Source organism: Lactuca saligna, chromosome 2 (assembly GCF_052625555.1).
Source record: "Lactuca saligna cultivar CGN05327 chromosome 2, ASM5262555v1, whole genome shotgun sequence".
Lineage (NCBI taxonomy): Eukaryota > Viridiplantae > Streptophyta > Magnoliopsida > Asterales > Asteraceae > Lactuca > Lactuca saligna.
In genome coordinates, this window is record NC_136418.1 from 102,043,746 (window position 1) to 102,062,226 (window position 18,481).

Genomic DNA, 18,481 nt, shown 5'->3' on the forward strand with positions numbered 1-18,481 from the left:
GTGTTTATATCATATGACTACAACACTACTAGTTTTTGAATATTTTTTACTAGACTAGATGCCTAAATCATTAATAAGTTACACCTTTACAAAATAGGTTTTGACTTTTAGGCCTAATGCTAGAATTTGATATAGATGGCTTTCATTGTTCTTTTTTAGGTTTTCTTTATTGTTTAGTTGTCTAGTTAGGGTTTAGGATATAAATAAAATTATTATTAAAAATAAACAAAAATATTAAGGTTTTATGAAAACCCAAAAAAATAATTTGGATCAAACTTTATTGGTAATTGTTAGTTAATTAAAGCTTCATACAACTAGTTCTCAATTGTTATAAGACTAATTCATTAATAAAAAGTACCGTATAAAGTTTCATATATATATATATATATATATATATATATATATATATATATATATATATATATATATATATATATATAAATAAATAAATGAGTTCTATGGAAAACAAAGTAACTAGGGCAATATGCTGGAACCAATAATGAAGTGTCACATGTCCATTTTTTTTGAGTTACACAAATCATCCTTATAGTTTAGGTTAATTGGAACGTATAGTCCAAAAATAAAAATTATAAACCAAAAGCCAGCCCAAAATCAAATCTAACACTAAACCTAAATCAAATAAGCCCATCAACGTCATTCCAATTTATACGTAATAGCTTCCTTTGAAACCGGTGGTCTCATCCATCGTCACCATCTTCCTCCCACATCGATTACAAGAATAAAACACGAGAATCATGCCTACCTTCAATGAAATCGAGAAACTAACTAAAGTATTGGATGGAATGAAACAAGAAATTGATATGTTCGTCACTCAGATTGAAGGCGCAAAAGCCTTAATTGTGAAATGCAACTGCCATTGAAGCCACCACCAACGCCTTGAAGCCTCCATCTTCGGTTCGTTTTTTCAAAGTTTTGGTTTGATTATTTAGATATACGGTTCGATTTTCCAAATCTTTAGATCTTTCATCGATTTCGTTTCATATCTGCGACCCCATAACACTATTCAATCAGCGACCCCCACACCATTTATGGCATTCGCACTGACTTCTCCGATTTTCACATTGACTTCTCCGCCTCCGACTACATCGCCCACATCTCAGCCACTCTAGATACAACACACACATCTCTGCCTTATGCTCTCACAAACTAAAACTCTAGCTCTTACATCTCTGGCTCTAGCCTTCCCTTCCTCACCACGAATGACGAACCCTTTGATTCCCAGAAAATGAGAACTGGTGGGTTTTTTTCATCTGCTCTTTTATTTCCAGAAAATGTAATGGATCAGATTTTTTTCTTTCATCTCAAGATCATTGTTATTTTTAAAACCAATTCTAGCTTGTTCCTGATTTTGGTTTGCTATTTCGAATTGATGATTTTGTTCATGATTATTTCATATTATGACCTTTGATTAGGAATTATTTTGGAACTTGAATGTTTTCCATGTTCGATATGAGATATTTTCTTTTGGATTAGTGTTTACAGTGTTTTAAATAGATAAGGCTCTATCAAACCTTTTCTTGGAAACTACTTTTCGAACCGATGAATTGGTGTTTTTGATTTCATACTCCATTGATCGATTTACTTTTTGATTGCTATTGATTACTGTTCATGATCTGATTCTTAGCATAAGTTGAATGGTTTCTGTTATCAATTTGGTATCTACTTTTCGAACCCAAGATTTTCATTTAATTGATCTTATGTAATCATATTTTGGTTAAATTCGGCTTTAGTATCAGTTTGGTGCTTATTACAGGTATCATATTTTGATTTGATTGTGATTTGGTTGACTTTTCAGATGCTGGTTTCATTTAGTTTTGGGTGGTTGCTGTTTGTAGTTGAAGGTGATGAAAATGGTGTGCTAGTGGTGGTTGCCTAAAGATACGAAGAGGAAAGAGAGAGAAATAAGAAAATAGGTGTAGTGGAGGTGGTTTCTAGCGTAAATGGTTGCGTCGGCAGTTTCCGGCAATGACGGTGACGATTGCGGTGGTTTCTGGCGAAGTAGTAGAGAGAAAGAAAGTTTTAAATGTGTGGTATGGGTCAAGTTGATAAAATATGAAGGTGGTAGATTAGAGTTAAATATTCTAAACCATAGGGACCATTCATGTAATTTATTCTAAAAGTAATTGTAATGATGTATCATTGAAATTTATAGTAAAGTTGCCATAATTATATATATATATATATATATATATATATATATATATATATATATATATATATATATATATATATACTAACCGTTTACCCGCGCAAAGCGGCGAGCGGCAAATAGTTTGTTTCGACAATTAATTTCTTTTTCATGGAGAATGATTATTTTCAATTCAATCATTAGTTTGTTTTAGGAAACATGTCATATTAAAAATAAAGAAAATTCATGAAATGATCAAATTATAGGGTGTTGAGTATTTATTTGGATGAAAAAAAAATCTGGTCAAAACCTTGGAAAAGAAGATTTATAGGAGTTTATTTAAAATTTAATATTATTTTATTAGTGATTAGTTGTACAATTAGTTTAATGATTTGGACGTCTTAAAAAAATATTATTATTTTATTCAATCTATTTTTAGAAATAGTAGAATTTGTTTTATAAGATAGTATATATATATATATATATATATATATATATATATATATATATATATATATATATATATATATATATATATATATATATATATGGAAAACAAAAAAAAACCTAAAAAACCCCAAAAAATCATAAAAATGCATAAAAAAAATACTTAGAGATCACAAATATATTTTTAATTTTTGTCATTTTTTACCTAAAAATCGCAGTTTTATTTATAAAATCGCTGAAAAAAAAATCGATGTTTTTTTTTGGTTTTTTGTTTTTTTCAAAAAAATTTCAGTGAAAATAAAGAAAAAACTGTGAAAATTCATAATATAAAATAAAAAAAAAGAAAGATTTATGATGTCTAAGTATTTTTTTCTATGAATTTATATGATTTTTAAGGTTTCTTGTTTTCAATAAAACCTAAACGTGTGTATATATATATATATATATATATATATATATATATATATATATATATATATATATATATATATATATATATATATATATATATATATATATATATATATATATATATATATATATATATATATATATATATATATAATTTTGATTTGTAATTTTGTTTCGGCTCTAATGTAAATGGTTGTGTGCCACCCTCACAAGGTAGAACCGTCTTCATTAGAATTACGGACCAAATTTGGCGATGAACCAACTGAACATGAGATCATCACCTAAAACACGAGTAAATATTTTGAAAAGTCGAGTTTAATATAGTTTAATTTTTATCGTTATAAAGCATATTACAAAATTGTAGATGTTCAAACCATAAAGCAAAGGGGGTGGTGGCGCAGTTGGCTAGCGCGTAGGTCTCATAGCAATAAGAGTTATCCTGAGGTCGAGAGTTCAAGCCTCTCTCACCCCACTTCAAATTTTCTTTATGAAATAAAGTTAGGAATTTATACCAAAAATCTAACTTCATTAATCGTTTTTGTTGTATTTAATTCTTGTTCAAATTAATATTATTCTATAATGGATGAAACCCTTTTCTATTAAATTCTAAACTAAATGGAACCAAATTGATATACAACATTTTCAGTTAAAAGTCTAAGTTGGATTTAATTCTTCTTCAAAGTAATATTATATTGATGAATCGTTTTTTTTTTTTTTTTTTTTTTTTTTTTTTTTTTTTTTTTTTAAATTCTTAACTAAATGGAACCAAAATGATATACAAAACACATTTTTAGTTTTTCAATACATCAATCAAAGGTCTTACCTCGTTAAAATTATGATCATACTACAATCTCATCTATATTGATGAATCGTTTTTTTTTTTTTTTTTTTTTTTTTTTTTTTTTTTTTTTTTTTTAATTCTTAACTAAATGGAACCAAAATGATATACAAAACACATTTTTAGTTTTTCAATACATCAATCAAAGGTCTTACCTCGTTAAAATTATGATCATACTACAATCTCATCTAGATAGATGAGTCGATCCTGATCATACTTCAATCATTTTTTGTAAGATTGCGGTAGGATTAGAATAGAAGAACGAGCGTAGGTTCGAACGTACGATCGTAGGATTGTTATTAATTTAAATAAACAATAATAATATCTTTTTTTTTGTTTATGAAGGATATCCCTTTTGAACCGTTTATCGTTAAATGATGGGATCATTATTTATTTTTAGTTTATTATCAACTTAAACCGATTGATAAAATGTATTTATTAGATTTTAAAATGATTTTGATAGGATCTTACGACTCGATTAAATTATACGATCACAATTTTAAAAAAGAAAAATGATTATATATAAAATTCTGATCTTTAACAATCTTGATATCAATCACCGAATACAATCTTTTTTATTTTAATCTTTTACAATTTTTTTACTCCATATAAATGCTTGATTTTTTTCCATATGGTTTTTCTGATTACTACATGCACTGCATTCAGATCTATTTATGGAGTTGGGCTCCCAGATCATATATAAAGTAATAAAGAGTGTTAGATTTGATGCGGAATTTGATTTTTTTCCGACAAAAGGTATTATCAAGGCTTTTTTTAAGAAATTTAAAATCCTTCTTTAATTGTTTTACATGTTTTGCAACCATAAAAATGACATTTCTGTGAAATTATATATATATATATATATATATATATATATATATATATATATATATATATATATATATATATATATATAGTTACATTTATGTGAGACGGTCTAATTTTGTGAAACCGTGAGACGTATTTTTTTATTTATTTTTTATTTTTTTAGTTAATTCAAGTTCCGAAAATAATATTTAAAAAAAGAATTTTTGAAATTTTCCATTATTTTGCATTTTAAAAATATTTTTTAGAATATGTACAGTGTAATATCTTATTAAAATATTTCACTTATTTAAAAAAAAGGAATTTTTTAGTTGATTAAAGTTCCAAAAATAATATTTAAAAAAAGTATTTTTAGATTTTTCCATTGATTTTGCATTTTAAAATTATATTTTAGAATATGTATAGTGTAATATTCTATTAGAATATTTCACGTATTTTTTAAAAAAAAGGGATTTATTATTTCACGTATTTTTAAAAAAAAAGGGATTTATTATTATTATTATTTTTTATTTGTTTTAATTAACTCAAATTCCAAAAATAATATTTAAAAAAAGAATTTTTGGATTCCATTTATTTTGCATTTTTAGATTTGGTCTCACGGTCTTACAAAATTAGAATGGTCTCAATTGAACCTGAATATATATATATATATATATATATATATATATATATATATATATATATATATATATATATATATATATATATATATATATATATATATATTAGCCGTTACCATCGCCAAGCGACGGGTGTGACAATGGTGGTTGAATGCTGAAAGATGAATTAAACCCTAGAAATGGAAACGTCAGCGATATATATCCAATATTTGTGAACAGAAATTGCGAGATTTGGGAAATACGGAGATAAGGAATGAACCGGGTCAAAATAGCCTAAGAATAAGGGATAACAAATTTGACATTTTCAACTGTTGACCATATGTACTCTACTCTTTTTGTGATGCATAAATTGATTGTAAAAATGCATTGTATGTTTGTACGACATAAAATTCAGTATTTGACCAAAAATGCTTTATAAGGTAATTAAGATATATATATATATATATATATATATATATATATATATATATATATATATATATATATATATATATATATATATATATATATATATATATATAGGTTGAATTGAGATTAAAAAAACAGAGATCTTGAGATTCAACCTCAACCGTAAATTTCTCATTTACCACTCTAACGCACTACTGTACCGGCAACAACGGGGTATGCCTAATCATAAATGATTATACGACAGAGAGGTATAATCATATATGATTATACATGTTTATATGTATACGCCTAATCATAAATTATATATATATATATATATATATATATATATATATATATATATATATATATATATATATATATATATATATATATATATATATATATATATATATATATATATATGGGAAAAGTGAATATACCCTTAAGGGTATATAAGCTTAGGTACCCAAACTCACCATACTACGTCGTTTTGTATCATATATATACATTGTAATTATCTAATGTTCTTATAATTCAACTTCTAACTTGATTTCATTCAAGGATTTTTATAAATTTCACATTTATTTTTCTCTTACATAATTTTCATTTTCAACTATAATATATATAGCCTAATTGATGTTCGTCAAAAAGATGTAATGTAAGAGGAAGATAATAATGAAATTTTGAAAATCTTGAAAGTAAATCAAGTTAAGGATTGAAATTGAAGAACATTATAATAAATATATCAAACAAAATGATGTATTATGGTTTAAGGAACCATTTTAAACCTCATAACCAATAAACCAATATATTTTCAAGTTTTATAGCTTATTTTTTATTGAGAAAAATCTAAAAATATTTTAATTTATAATTTTTTATCCCTTTTCATTGATAACGAATTCGTTATATATATATATATATATATATATATATATATATATATATATATATATATATATATATATATAATTCTTTTGATTTGTTCAGATTCACACAGTGAATCTATGTTGTGAATATATATATATATATATATATATATATATATATATATATATATATATATATATATATATATATATATATATATATATATAGGGATAATGACTTGAAAGGGTAACGAACTTTCGACTTTGTTCACATTTAGTCACTAAACTTTTTTTCGTTATCTATTTGCCATTGAACTATTGAAACTGATCACATTTTACCTTATGACCGGCTGTTACCGGTCATAAGGGTAAAATGTGAACAATTTCAATAGTTTAGTGGCAAATAGAAAACGAAAAAAAACTTAGTGACTAAATGTGAACAAAATCGAAAGTTCGTTTCCCTCTAAAAAGTTCAATGACTAAATGTGAACAAACTTTCTATTGTATTATGTTTTAGCAAATTATTTATTTTTGTTTAATTGTAGGAACATTTGTTGATGAAGAAATCTATGAAATAAAAAAACAAAATGTAACATCCGGATTTCCAGGTATCATAATTTAAGTATTTTTCTTTTGAGTTAAGAAGAGAGACTCGACGAGTTGACGCCTCAACTTGTCGAGTAAGGTCGCGACTAATGACTCAGATTATTCAATGGACTCGACGAGTCGGTGAGGCGACTCGACGAGTCCACACTGTTGGCAGAAACCCTAAATCTTTGGGCCCGAGCCATATTTAAAGGCACTTATGGCCTTCAATTGCGACTACCTTTCCCATAAGTGAGAACCCTAGCGAGCTTGAGTGTGTAGAATGAGAGGAAGAGATATCTTGAGCTTTTTGGTGTGATTGTGCAAGAAAGGAGAAGAGTTCCAACAAGAGGGGCCAAGGAAAGTTATTGTTCTGAGTTATTCAAGCAAGGAGCTTCATTATGAGGTACAAAAATGAACCCTTTTCCTTCTCTATTGTGTAGATTCCATTTGGGGTTAGGGCTTGAATCACTTCATCTTTGGGGTTTTGAATGCCTTAAACCCCTCTTGCAAGTTTTTATTATTAATCTGGACCCTTCTAGGTCCAGAGAGCCGAGAATATGAAGCTTTAGTAGAGTAAACCTTGGGGTTTGAAGTTAGGAACCATTTATGGGATTTTTATGGTATATAGTTACTTTCATCTTACACATAGATATGAAGTATTTTATATAAATTACGTGTTATGTGTGCATATTATTTGAATACTTGCTGTCTATGCTGGATGAACGATTTTATACATGCTTTAAAAGATTTAAACGGTATATTTATTTTATATCTACAAATATGTTGCGGATGAAACATAGGTAGATGAAATAGTTGTTGTGTGATGAAATAAAATGATGAGAGATAGGTGATGATAGAAAGGTGATGATAATTAGGTAAATAGATGATGATGAATAGGTGATGTAGGATGAAAGGAGATACCATAACCTTAACCGACAATGTGGCGATGTAGTCATCTACCAGAGTATAGATTGTGACCACGGACTATTCTAGACAACCTAGTGGAAACACCAGCAGACCCATAACCTGTAGGTGATGAATTACGAGTTCAGACTATGTTGTAACTACGTATTCATGGGATGTCACAAATTTCGCATGCCAAACCAATGGTCATAATTCACATCAGTGAGAATGGTTCATTTTTTTGTAAAACCAAAATTAGATTGAAAATTTTGATTTTTTATTTTGGAAAATGTCAAACCATTGGTTTTTTTATTTCGGTTTCGGTTTTTTGTTTTTTTTTTTTTTAATATATTTTCAGGGTTTTGTTATTTTTTATTTCATAGATTTCTTCATCAACAAATGTTGCTACAATTAAACAAAAATAAATAATTTGCTAAAACATAATACAATAGAAAGTTTGTTCATATTTAGTCATTGAACTTTTTAGAGGGAAACGAACTTTCGATTTTGTTCACATTTAGTCACTAAACTTCTTTTCATTATCTATTTGCCATTGAACTATTGAAACTGTTCACATTTTACCCTTATGACCGGTAACAGCCTGACATAAGGGTAAAATGTGAACAGTTTCAATAGTTCAATGGCAAATAGATAACGAAAAAAAAATTTAGTGACTAAATGTGAAAAAAGTCGAAAATCCGTTACCCTTTCAAGTCATTATCCCTATATATATATATATATATATATATATATATATATATATATATATATATATATATATATATATATATATATATATATATATATTACTTTTTTGATCTGTTTAGATTCATACTGTGAATTTATGTTGTGAATTTACATAGATTCAGAGTGTGAATCTCAATAGATCAAAATAATTATATCGAATTTGATATGAATGGAAAGAGGATACAACGTTATGAATTTATATTTTAAGTTTTTTTTGTTTTGTTTTTTATTTGGATAAAAATAAGCTCTATAAATTGAGAAAATGTGGGTTTCTTGGTTCTAAGGTTTAAAATTGTTCGTTGTTGAACCCAACCCTATATATATATATATATATATATATATATATATATATATATATATATATATATATATATATATATATATATATATATATATATATATATATATATATCCATTGAGATCACTATTTTTTTTTTGAGACCATTACGACCAAAAATCAACCATTTATCTATAGGATTGTGGCATATGAAATTAGACGCACATGTATCGGATACAACAATCACTTAAGTTTTTTTTTTTTTTTTTTTTTCTTTATTTTTCTAAACCTTATTTTTTTATCAAAATGAAAAACTAAAAATACCAAAATTCATAATATTTTATCCTCTATAAGAAGACATCCAAATTAATATATAAATATTTTATGCTTTTTACATGTTTATATTGGTGATGTGCACAATGTACATTGTGTTTGTACATGTAAAATATGTACATATACATATCACTCGAAATAATCACTTTTTTTCCTCAAATCACTTTCTAGTAACGTCTTAGCTTATTAAGACGTTTTTGTTTAAATTGATTTTTTTTCACAATTGTGTATATTAGTTATGTGCATATATGCGTAATTCTGTTTGTATATACATGCATATTTTTGTTTGTGCACACATGTATTATTTTTATGTAAAATATTCATATATGCATATTTATGTGTTTGTCATGTCTATAGTGGTGATTTACACATATGCACATTTTTGTTTGTGCACACACGCACATTTGTGTTTGTAGACATATGCATATTTCTGCCTGTGCACACACATATATTTATGTTTGTGCTACATGCACATTTCTATTTGTGCATACATGCATATTAAAGTTTTTCGATCTTCGTTACAAATGACACATGAAGACTTATGAACATATGTATTGTTGTTGTTTTTTGGTAAAGCTACCATTAGGGATGTAAGTGAGCTAAGGTACTCTGGAGTGACTCGTTAAAAGCTCAAACCGAGATCAGATTAAATGAACCCGAACCGAGATCGAGCTTAAATATGAGGTTCGTTTATTAAATGAGCTCGAGCCGTGCAGTGAGCTTGCAAGCATAAATGAGCATATATAAAATATACAAAATTATTGCTTTTATATATTAAAATAAATAAGTATTTGAGGAATTACTGATTTAGGGTATTAGTAAACGAGCTTCTTAATGAAATTGAACCGAACTTTAGCTTATTTAGGCTCATTAGACAAAAAATGAGCCGATCTCAAGTCCGAGACGAGCCTGTATAATTCTTCATGAGCTCAAGCCGAGCTTCATACAATAAACCTCAAATCGAGCCGAGCTCAAGCTCGGTACCCTCATAACTTAAACAAGCCCAAGCCGAGCCTGGCCAAGCTCCGGCTGACTTGGATCCTTTACACCCCTAGCTCCCATGATGTTCCCCTCAACTCATTTTTGTGATTGATGTCGTCATTATATTAATTTCAAGTCTTTTTCTTGTTATTTTGTTGCTCTGTTGATGAAATAGTTAAGTTTTTTTTTTTTTTTTGTCTCCCTCATCTCGTTCCTACTACTTATATTCATTCACATATTCAATACCTTAACATATAACAATTCAAAGAATGTAAATCTTGTTGTTCAAACATGAACTTTTCTCTGATAAATATCTTTGTGACATTTCCATGAACACCTCGTATCCATATCTCAAAACTCTAATATTTTTCATTTTACTTTTGAAAATCATTCACTACTTGAATTGGTAGAATGTAATAAAGAGAATGAAGAGAAAAACAGAAAATTATGAAAATGCAGGAACACGAGTTTAACAAATAATCACATATAGACAATGAATCAAAAAAATAACAATATTCTTCTTATTGGCTGATAAATGCCATTTTATGCATAATTTATGGTAGTTTTTATTATCATTTAGCATAATATTTTACACATTTGTTTGTAATTATTTTAAATAATGTTCAGCTCATGTCACTCATTAGAATTCCCGTACTGAAATCATTTTTATGTCATTTTTAGATAATTCGAGTGGAGTAGTACTTTGGGAGCAGCTTTGGATGCGTTTAATGGACCATTGGAGTTAATTGGAGATTAGAACTTATGAAGGATTCTAAGGAATTCTTGGAAGCTATTTTGCTCAAGAAAAATTCGATCGAATTGATCCTACGAAGATAGATTGCTAAATTCTAAAACCTAAAGGATGTTGTTGGCAACTTTGATCCCCTGTCAGTATTTTGACCATATCTCATGACTCGTAACTCCGATTGATAAGATTCAAAAAGTTTCAGAAACTAGAAAAAATTTAGGCCCACTTTCATATTTGTGAAAAATGAAGAATCGCGAAAGAATCGAGTCGAAAATCCAAAAATGTGATCATATTTTTGGCTACTACGATCGCATAAAGTGGTCGAGGATTGTTTTCGTAGAAAAATATTAGTTGGAACTTAGTTTTTGAAAAATTCGATCATATGGAAAAAGTGAGAACGAAGAAATTATAGTTTTTTTGTTGAGGTTCAAAATAAGCCAAAAATAGCACCGTATTTCATTAAGTGGCAATTCGAGAAAATTTGGTAAAAAAATCTGATCGCGTTTTCCCATTCTGCAATTGCATTTTTCGTATTCTTGCTCCAGAAGTTACTTGCTTGCATATAAATATGATCATCCTGATCAGATTTGAAGGGCATATGATTCCAGACAACAAAAAACCCTTCTGAAGGCAATTTCTGATACTTTTCAGCACTTTCAGAAGATCTGAAGACTATGGATCATCTCCTACATTTAGTTTAGCAAGATTAATTAGTTAGTTTATATTTTTATTACTTTTATTTTTTTTTAGCCATGTCTGCCTAAACCCTAGTTTTCAGGTTAGTAATAGACTAGTACTTTTCATGTGATTATTTATTAGATTTGGTTTTCATTATGTGCTCCAATCTAGTTGTTTTATGTTTATGCTTAATGGATGTTTGACTTTTAATTCTTGTTAGTCTGAATACTTACCTAGGGTTTAATCATTCCACTTAATCAGTTAATGGAATCCGTAATTGTTCTTGTCAACTGGTAATAAGTAACTAGTATCAGATTTGTTCCGTATTGGGATATAACTCTGATATAAACTGGAATTTTATACCTTTACGCTTTCGAGTTTGTGAGAATTATTGGGTGTTGTTGTGAATTTTACATAGATCTTAATGCAACTTTTTTTTTTAATTTTTTAAAATTTTTTTTTTTTATCTTAATTAAGAGTTTGTTTAATTAGACAGTAATAAGTTAATGTTAATTGAAGATCTTGTTTTGGTTAATTTAAATAGGTAAAAGAGATTATACAAGAGTTTATTAGTTTTTCTCAATACCAACTTTGATAGAATACATTATGATTAACCAGATCTAGGTTGATTGCATGATTAGGAAAGTCGCAGCAGACCTAAATTCACTGCAATTATTAGTTTAGTTGATAATAAAAAACCCCCTTACACAAAAAGGAATTGACCAATAGGCTATGTCCCTGAGGATTCGACCTTGCTTTCCGATGCTATCCATTAGTGCGACCAGCAGTGATAAATTTATTTACTTAAATCGTGAACGACAACAGTTTTGACAAATTGGCGCCATTGCTGGGGATACAATGCTTATAATTGTTTGAATGCCAATAAATTTTCGTAAAGGTACACCTCTAGTTTTTTATCCAGAAATTGGGAAGACTACAAGAAAACTAAAGAAAGAAGCATCAAAACGAAAACAATCAACTGGTTTCTTTGGTTCATCTTCGTCTTCCCTACCACCTGAAATCACCACATCACACGACAGTCCCTTATAGAACAAACCGCCTTGTCCTTCCAAAAAGTACCCCCCATCTTCACCTTGTAACAGTCCATATAAAAAGTACTCTCCAACATTCTTTATTAAATATGAGAAAAAGAATCTTTTGAAACCCACTCTGAAATTTCAGAAACACCAAAACATTCAAAACCCAACTCCCCAAAATTAGCCATGAGTGGAGACAAAGCTAAGAAAAGTCTCAGAGAATCGGCAAAACAAGATGTTTTTCAGCAACCAGTCTACATCACTTTTCAAGAAGCCCATAACTTCGAGCTAAAATATGGACTGATACATCTTCTTCCCTCGTTCAGAGGCTTAGACAACGAAGAACCACATAAATTCCTCAAGGAATTTCATGTGGTTTATTCTGGAATGAAGCCACATGCCATTACTGAAGACGAGATAAAGCTAAAGGCATTCCCCTTCTCACTTTAAGAATCAACAAGAGTGTAACAAATGGTAAAAATTGGTCAGAATTCGGCGGTCAAACCACCACGAACCGTTTGGTATTAAAGACTAATTGTGTGTAATTTTATGTTTGTAAAGTATATTAAATATATTATATTCATAATTTCTCTTAGAATATCTTAAGCTGCTCAAATCATCTATCGTTGAACATCGAATCGAAAATCGCCAAAAATTACATTTATTGGTGACGTTAAAAAATAAAATTTTGCATTAATTTTATTTGAGAGTTATGGATAAGAAAGTTGAATACATTACGTTCTCCTGATTCCGTTGATATAAAGAACACCCAAAACGGAAATTGTACGAGAAAGTTTGTAACATACATAAAATATGGTCCCAAAAATTTCGTTTTTAAATTACTAAATAAGCATCATATGTCAAAACATCCAATCATGAGTATAAATAAAAGTATCCATAAAAATAAAAATCAGAGTGAACATCCCATGTAAAATCATCATGGTATGTGCAATGTAGTCATCCAGAGCTCTTCCCTTTGCTACCGGAAGTACCCGAAACCAAAACTAAAAACCGTAAGCACAAATTTTAGTGAATTTCCACCAAACTACCACGTATAATACATATAATGACATATATCGGGCCCCTCCAGGTCATTGGCCCCTTCCGGGTCATCGAGCTGAGCTTGGCATGCATATAACATATATCAAATAAATATATACACACATGCAATAATCACATAACATATAACTAGTCTACGGGCCTTTCCCGACATCGGACCTTAGCCTAGAAGCACATAAAAACATACCCATACGAGAGTCATGAAGACAGATAGCATACTAACATAACATAAACATGGGCTGACCTTGATGCCTTCGACCCGCTAAACCCGTTAAGGAAACTCACCTCAAGTGTCAGATGATAGCTGCAAACGCCTCCGCTCCAGAATCAGCTCTACTCAACCCCTGGATCAAAACAACCCCTTAGATACCATTCCATGCTCATAACCCCTTAAGGGCCAACTTTGGTCATAGTCAAAGTCAAGGTCAAAGTCAAAGTTAAAATCAACGCTCTGAGTTGACTCAGCTTGTCGAGTTATCCTGCAACTCACAGAGTTTCCATAAATCACAGAATGGTGATATTTCAAATCAACTCGTCGAGTTATTCTTTAACTTGTCAAGTTCCTCCTTTTTCAACAGAATCGGGAAAATCCCAAACCGACTCGCCGAGTTCTCTTATGAACTCGACGAGTTCATTAGTTTGCCAACCCACTTAATGCATTAAGCCACTTAATCTTCAAACCAAATCCCTATCTTCCAGATCTAGGCTGAAACTATGCCTAGAAGGGTAAAGTTTCCAACTTTACCCATTAAGAACACCCCAAAGGCATTAAGCTCAAACCCTAATCCAAAAGACTTATGTCTTATTCCAAAAATCATCATATCTTCAATATAAAGCTCATGAACACAGATATGGACCCTAAAGGATAAAAGGTCACATAAAGTCTCCAACCTTACTCACATGCATGGCCAAAAGAAGCTTAAAAGGCCAAAACAAAGGCTTAGATGGTGCATGGAGCTCTTAGGGCCATAAAGTAGGCACCTTTATGCAATGAAAGCTCCTTAAGACCCTAGATCGGAAAGGGTTTATCCATATGGGACGTCCAAATCCCAATGACCACTTCATTTGGACAAAACAATAAAAAGAACACTAAGATAAAGATATAAATAACCACAAAGCAATGTAGAGACTTTTTGCCAAAAAGATGTCGAAAATGAAGCAAGGATTATGGATCCAATAGCTCCTTCTTGTATCTCCAAGCTCCCATTTCTTCCAAAGGCTTCAAACACACACAACACACTAAAAAATGGCTCACAAACACTCAAAGGGCCTTATGGTTTTGAGGTTACGGTTTTGAACAGTGGAGGAAGGAAATGAGGCCAACTTATGGGGTTGACGTTGTTTAAATAGGGTGCAAAACCCTGGAATTAGGGTTTCATATCTTCCAATCAACTCGTCGAGTTGAGGCCTCCCAACTCGTCGAGTTGGTCACTTAAAAACACACGGTCCATAACATTTCAACATGACAAGTTTGGGGCTACCAACTCATCGAGTTTCTCTACAAAATTGAATAATTGATAAGTTAAAATACATAACGGAAACCAGGCATTACAATCCTCCCACACTTGTCTCATAATTTGTCCTCGAAGTATGCTGCCTCAAATAATCCCAGATAATGCTCCCTCATCTCATCTTCCGGCTCCCATGTCTAATCCGAACCTTCGTATTGTAGCCACCACACCTTCACCAAATGTACAACCTTGTTCCTTAAGGTTTTCGTCTTCAGATCTAAAATTGCCACTGGTCTCTCAACATAGTTCAGGTAGTCATCCATCTGAATATCCTCTAAGGGTACATCTGCGGAATCATCCACTAAACACTTCCGCAGCTGAGAGACATGAAAGTTGCTATGGTTCTGACTAAGCTTGGCTGGCAGATCCACTCGATACGCAACCCAGCCCACCAAGGCAAAACCCTGAACAGAACGATGTACCTGGGGTCCAGGTTCCCCTGCTTCCTAAACCAGATGACACCTTTACAAGGTGGCACCTTCAGGAGAACCATATCCCCTACTTGAAACTCTAGGTCCAACCGACGCTTGTCGGCATAACTTTTCTGCCAACTCTGAGCTGTCTGGAGTCTGCTCCGGACTTGCTGAATCAACTCAGTAGTCTTGAGTAGCACTTCGGTACTCCCCATGACTCGCTAAATGACAATGCCCCAACAAATCGGGGTCCTACATTTCCTCCCGTAGAGCATCTCGAAGGGAGGTCGATCTCTGCTAGCGTGATAGCCGTTTTTATACGAAAAACCCGCTAACAGAAGATACGTATCCCAACTCCTACCAAAATCCAATACATATGCGTGTAGCATATCCTCCAGTGTCTGGATCGTCTGCTCACTCTGTCCATCAGTCTAAGGGTGAAAAGCTGTACTGAAGTGAAGACGAGTGCCCATCTCGTCGTGAAACCGCTTCCAAAATCTGGAAGTGAAGAGAACATCTTGGTCTGGCACAACCGAAACTGGCACCGCATGACGTGCCACTACCTCACGGATGTAAATCTTGGATAGCTTCTCAACTGATATACTCTCCTGGATCGGGATGAAATGCGTACTCTTGTTTAACTCATCCATGATGACCCAAATAGAATCCACTCCACGTGCTGTCCTGGGAAGCTTTATGATGAAATCCAGAGTGATGTCTTCCTATTTCCACACAGGAATCTCCAACGACTGTATCTTGCTGTGAGGTCGTTGATGCTTGGCCTTGACTTTCCTACAAGTCAAGCACCACTCCACAAACCGGGCCACATCTCGCTTCATGCATGGCCACCGAAAATCAGGACGAAGATCCCTATACATCTTCGTCACCCCAGAATGGATGGAGAACCTAGACTTGTGGGCATCCTCCATCAGAACATGATGTACACCACCCAGAGATAGCATACAGACCCTCCGATGCAGGGTCAGTAACCCACAAATATTATAATCGAAGGAAGCCACTTGACACACAATGCGCTCACTCTGCCATTTCTCTTCCTTCATGGCCTCTACTTGTGCCTCTAGGATTTGCTCCAGAAATGGAGAAATCAATGTCATCCTCAAGCATATATCCTTGATTGGAGCTGTGACTGCCTTGCGGTTAAGAGCATCAGCCACCACATTAGCCTTCCCCGGGTGGTAAAGATCTCACAATCATAATCCTTCACCACATCCAACCAATGATGCTGCCTCATGTTTAGGTTCAGCTGGTCCATCAAATATATCAGGATCTTGTGATCCATGTAAATAGTATAACGAACCCCATAGAGGTAGTACCATCAAATCTTGAGGGCAAACACAACGGTCCCCAACTCCAAATCGTGCATCGGGTAATTCACCTCATGAGGCTTCATTTGCCTTGAAGCGTAAGCGATCATGCAACCTCGCAGCTTCAATACTGCACCCAAACCTGTGATAGAAGCATCGCAATAAACCACAAAATCATAAATGTCATCAGGCAAGGTCAGAATTGGTGCCTCATACAGCCGCTGTCTGAGAGTCTCGAAAGCTGCCTGCTGCTCAGGCCCAGTGAAATGTCACCGACTTCTTGGTCAATTGGGTCAATGGAACAACAATCTTGGAGAAATCATGGATGAATCCCCGATAATAACCCACCAAACCAAGAAAACTCCAAATCTTAGATGGATACCTCGAAACCTCCCACTGCATCACAACCTCAACCTTGGACGGATTGACCAAAATACCCTTTTTGTTGACAAAGTGCCCCAGAAATTGCACCTCGTGTAACCAGAACTCACACTTGGAGAACTTTGCGAAAAGTCCCTCCCTCCTCAATGTCTCTAGCACTTCCCTCAGGTGCTCCTCATGCCGCTCCTGAGTCTTGGAATAAACCAATATCACCGATAATGACTATCACAGACTGGTCTAGCATTGGTCTGCACACGTGTTCAAGAGATCCATGAATGCGGCAGGAGCATTGGTGAGCCCAAACGACATCACGACGAACTCGTAATGACCATAACGAGTTCGAATTCGCATCTGTCGATACCCTGATCGCAGATCAATCTTGGAGAACCAAGATCCACCCTGTAGCTGGTCAAACAGACCGTTAATCCTCGGGAGGGGATAACGGTTCTTCACCGTTACCTTACTGAACTCCTAGTAATCTATACACATCAGATGAGACCCTTCATTCTTCTTCACAAACAAAATCTCCCCCCCCCCCAAGGCAAATTGATTGGCCTAATAAATACCTTATCTAATAGCTCCCGTAGCTGTGTAGACAACTCGTGTATCTTGTGAGGAGACAAATGATACAGTGGCTTGGCTATCGGTGCCGCACTAGGAACTAGGTCAATCCTAAACTCCACCTATCTCTCTGGAGGTACTCCAGACAAATCCTCCAGGAACACATCCGGATACTCCTGTATGATCGATACATCATCCACGGTCGCCGCACCCTTATCCCGGGTATCCATAACATAAGATACAAAACCCACACAACCCTGCTGAAGGTAGCGCCTAGCCTTCGCTGCTGAACACAAAGTCGGCCCATACTGCGGTCTCTCGCCATGAAATACCAACCCTCCCCCACTTGGGGTCCGAACCCGAACTATGTGCTGCACGTAGTCAATCACTGCC

General features: G+C 32.4%; 1 long non-coding RNA gene and 1 other non-coding gene across 3 annotated transcripts; both read left to right on the forward strand.

Moving 5' to 3' along the window:
• The first annotated feature begins 630 nt into the window (after nt 1-630).
• LOC145031260 (uncharacterized) lies at nt 631-2,192 on the forward strand. 2 transcript variants are annotated; one of them, XR_013676913.1, is made up of 2 exons: nt 631-1,256; nt 1,817-2,192. It is a non-coding gene; the product is annotated as an uncharacterized LOC145031260 (long non-coding RNA). The 2 variants fall into 2 exon arrangements; XR_013676912.1 differs by having other exon boundaries at nt 631-915.
• A 1,201-nt stretch (nt 2,193-3,393) lies between these two features.
• On the forward strand, nt 3,394-3,479 carry TRNAM-CAU (transfer RNA methionine (anticodon CAU)). Its single transcript is given in 2 exon segments — nt 3,394-3,431; nt 3,444-3,479. It is a non-coding gene; the product is annotated as a tRNA-Met (tRNA).
• Nucleotides 3,480-18,481: the final 15,002 nt, after the last annotated feature.